Source organism: Heterodontus francisci, unplaced genomic scaffold, assembly GCF_036365525.1.
Source record: "Heterodontus francisci isolate sHetFra1 unplaced genomic scaffold, sHetFra1.hap1 HAP1_SCAFFOLD_83, whole genome shotgun sequence".
Taxonomy (NCBI): domain Eukaryota; kingdom Metazoa; phylum Chordata; class Chondrichthyes; order Heterodontiformes; family Heterodontidae; genus Heterodontus; species Heterodontus francisci.
The window spans coordinates 4011859-4016024 of record NW_027141917.1 but is presented as its reverse complement, the minus strand read 5'-3'; positions in this window follow the sequence as shown (position 1 = coordinate 4016024).

Below are 4166 nucleotides of genomic sequence, written 5' to 3'. Positions count from 1 at the left end.
TGTCTTTGTTGCTTGGTGTAAGCGTATGTCTTTGTTACTTGGTGTCAGTGTATGTCTTTGTTACTTGGTGTCAGTGTATGTCTGTGTTACTTGGTGTAAGAGTGTGCCTGTGTTACTGGGTATCAGTGTATGTCTTTGTTACTTGGTGTCAGTGTATTTCTGTGTTACTTGGTGTCAGTGTGTTTGTTTGTGTTACTGGGTGTCAGTGTGTGTCTGTGTTACTTGGTGTAAGTGTGTGTCTTAGTTACTTGGTGTCCGTGTGTGTCTGTGTTACTGGGTGTCAGTGTATGTCCTTGTTACTGGGTGTCAGTGTACGTCTTTGTTACTTGGTGTAAGGGTGTGTCTGTGTTACTGGGTATCAGTGTCTGTCTTTGTTACTTGGTGTAAGTGTGTGTCTGTGTTACTGGGTATCAGTGTCTGTCTTTGTTAATTGGTGACAGTGTATGTCTGTATTACTTGGTGTAAGTGTGTGTCTGCGTTATTGGGTATCAGTGTATGTCTTTGTGACTTGGTATCAGTGTATGTCTTTGTGACTTGGTGTAAGTGTGTGTCTGTGTTACTGGGTATCAGTGCATCTCTTTGTTACTTGGTGTCAGTGTATGTCAAAATATTTGGTGTAAGTGTGTGTCTTTGTTACTTGGTGTAGGTGTATGGCTTTGTTACTTGGTCTCAGTTTATGTCTATGTTACTTGGTGTCAGTGTGTGTCTGTGTTACTGGTTATCAGTGTATGTCTGTGTTACTTGGTGTAAGTGTGTGTCTGTGTTACTGTGTATCAGTGTATGTCTTTGTGACTTGGTGTCAGTGTATGTCTTTGTTACTGGGTGTCAGTGTGCTTCTTTGTGACTTGGTGTCAGTGTATGTCTTTGTTACTTGGTGTCAGTGTGTGTCTGTGTTACTGGGTGTAAGTGTGTGTCTTTGTTACTTGGTGTAAGCGTATGTCTTTGTTACTTGGTGTCAGTGTATGTCTTTGTTACTTGGTGTCAGTGTATGTCAAAATACTTGGTGTAAGTGTATGTCTTTGTTACTTGGTGTAATTGTCTGTCTTTGTTACTTTTTGTCAGCGGATGTATGTGTTACTTGGTGTATGTGTGTGTCTTTGTTACTTGGTGTAAGCGTATGTCTTTGTTACTTGGTGTCAGTGTATGTCTGTGTTACTTGGTGTAAGAGTGTGCCTGTGTTACTGGGTATCAGTGTATGTCTTTGTTACTTGGTGTCAGTGTATTTCTGTGTTACATGGTGTCAGTGTGTTTGTTTCTGTTACTGGGTGTTAGTGTGTGTCTGTGTTACTTGGTGTAAGTGTGTGTCTTAGTTACTTGGTGTCCGTGTGTGTCTATGTTACTGGGTGTCAGTGTATGTCTTTGTTACTGGGTGTCAGTGTATGTCTTTGTTACTTGGTGTAAGGGTGTGTCTGTGTTACTGGATATTTTTGTCTGTCTTTGTTACTTGGTGTAAGTGTGTGTCTGTGTTACTTGGTGTAAGTGTGTGTCTTTGTTACTTGGTGTAGGTGTATGGCTTTGTTACTTGCTCTCAGTGTATGTCTTTGTTACTTGGTGTCAGAGTGTGTCTGTGTTACTGGGTATCAGTGTATGTCTGTGTTACTTGGTGTAAGTGTATGTCTGTGTTACTGTGTATCAGTGTATGTCTTTGTGACTTGGTGTCAGTGTATGCCTTTGTTACTGGGTGTAAGTGTGTGTCTGTGTTACTGGGGATCAGTGTATGTCTTTGTTACTTGGTGTAAGTGTATGTCTTTGTTACTTGGCGTAATTGTCTGTCTTTGTTACTAGGTGTCAGTGTATGTCTGTGTTACTTGGTGTAAGTGTGTGTCTTTGTTACTTGGTGTCGGTGTATGGCTTTGTTACTTGCTCTCAGTGTATGTCTTTGTTACTTGGTGTCAGTGTGTGTCTGTGTTACTGGGTATCAGTGTATGTCTGTGTTACTTGGTGTAAGTGTATGTCTGTGTTACTGTGTATCAGTGTATGTCTTTGTGTCTTGGTGTCAGTGTATGCCTTTGTTACTGGGTGTAAGTGTATGTCTGTGTTACTTGGTGTAAGAGTGTGCCTGTGTTACTGGGTATCAGTGTATGTCTTTGTTACTTGGTGTCAGTGTATTTCTGTGTTACATGGTGTCAGTGTGTTTGTTTCTGTTACTGGGTGTTAGCGTGTGTCTGTGTTACTTGGTGTAAGTGTGTGTCTTAGTTACTTGGTGTCCGTGTGTGTCTATGTTACTGGGTGTCAGTGTATGTCTTTGTTACTTGGTGTAAGGGTGTGTCTGTGTTACTGGATATTTTTGTCTGTCTTTGTTACTTGGTGTAAGTGTGTGTCTGTGTTACTTGGTGTAAGTGTGTGTCTTTGTTACTTGGTGTAGGTGTATGGCTTTGTTACTTGCTCTCAGTGTATGTCTTTGTTACTTGGTGTCAGAGTGTGTCTGTGTTACTGGGTATCAGTGTATGTCTGTGTTACTTGGTGTAAGTGTATGTCTGTGTTACTGTGTATCAGTGTATGTCTTTGTGACTTGGTGTCAGTGTATGCCTTTGTTACTGGGTGTAAGTGTGTGTCTGTGTTACTGGGGATCAGTGTATGTCTTTGTTACTTGGTGTAAGTGTATGTCTTTGTTACTTGGCGTAATTGTCTGTCTTTGTTACTTGGTGTCAGTGTATGTCTGTGTTACTTGGTGTAAGTGTGTGTCTTTGTTACTTGGTGTAGGTGTATGGCTTTGTTACTTGCTCTCAGTGTATGTCTTTGTTACTTGGTGTCAGTGTGTGTCTGTGTTACTGGGTATCAGTGTATGTCTGTGTTACTTGGTGTAAGTGTATGTCTGTGTTACTGGGGATCAGTGTATGTCTTTGTTACTTGGTGTCAGTGTATTTCTGTGTTACTTGGTGCAAGTGTGTGTCTGTGTTACTGTGAATCAGTGTATGTCTTTGTGACTTGGTGTCAGTGTATGTCTTTGTTACTGGGTGTCAGTGTGTGTCTTTGTGACTTGGTGTCAGTGTATGTCTTTGTTACTTGGTGTAAGTGTGTGTCTGTGTTACTGGGTATCAGTGTATGTCTTTGTTACTTGGTGTCAGTGTATGTCAAAATACTTGGTGTAAGTGTATGTCTTTGTTACTTGGTGTAATTGTCTGTCTTTGTTACTTGGTGTCAGTGTATGTCTGTGTTACTTGGTGTAAGTGTGTGTCTTTGTTGCTTGGTGTAAGCGTATGTCTTTGTTACTTGGTGTCAATGTATGTCCTTGTTACTTGGTGTCAGTGTATGTCTGTGTTACTTGGTGTAAGAGTGTGCCTGCGTTACTGGGTATCAGTGTATGTCTTTGTTACTTGGTGTCAGTGTATTTCTGTGTTACTTGGTGTCAGTGTGTTTGTTTGTGTTACTGGGTGTCAGTGTGTGTCTGTGTTACTTGGTGTAAGTGTGTGTCTTAGTTACTTGGTGTCCGTGGGTGTCTGTGTTACTGGGTGTCAGTGTATGTCCTTGTTACTGGGTGTCAGTGTACGTCTTTGTTACTTGGTGTAAGGGTGTGTCTGTGTTACTGGGTATCAGTGTATGTCTTTGTTAATTGGTGTCAGTGTATGTCTGTATTACTTGGTGTAAGTGTGTGTCTGCGTTATTGGGTATCAGTGTATCTCTTTGTTACTTGGTGTCAGTGTATGTCAAAATACTTGGTGTAAGTGTGTGTCTGTGTTACTTGGTGTAAGTGTGTGTCTGTGTTACTGTGTATCAGTGTATGTCTTTGTGACTTGGTGTCAGTGTATGTCTTTGTTACTGGGTGTCAGTGTGCTTCTTTGTGACTTGGTGTCAGTGTATGTCTTTGTTACTTGGTGTCAGTGTGTGTCTGTGTTACTGGGTGTAAGTGTGTGTCTTTGTTACTTGGTGTAAGCGTATGTCTATGTTACTTGGTGTCAGTGTATGTCTTTGTTACTTGGTGTCAGTGTATTTCAAAATACTTGGTGTAAGTGTATGTCTTTGTTACTTGGTGTAATTGTCTGTCTTTGTTACTTTTTGTCAGTGTATATCTGTGTTACTTGGTGTAAGAGTGTGCCTGTGTTACTGGGTATCAGTGTATGTCTTTGTTACTTGGTGTCAGTGTATTTCTGTGTTACATGGTGTCAGTGTGTTTGTTTCTGTTACTGGGTGTTAGTGTGTGTCTGTGTTACTTGGTGTAAGTGTGT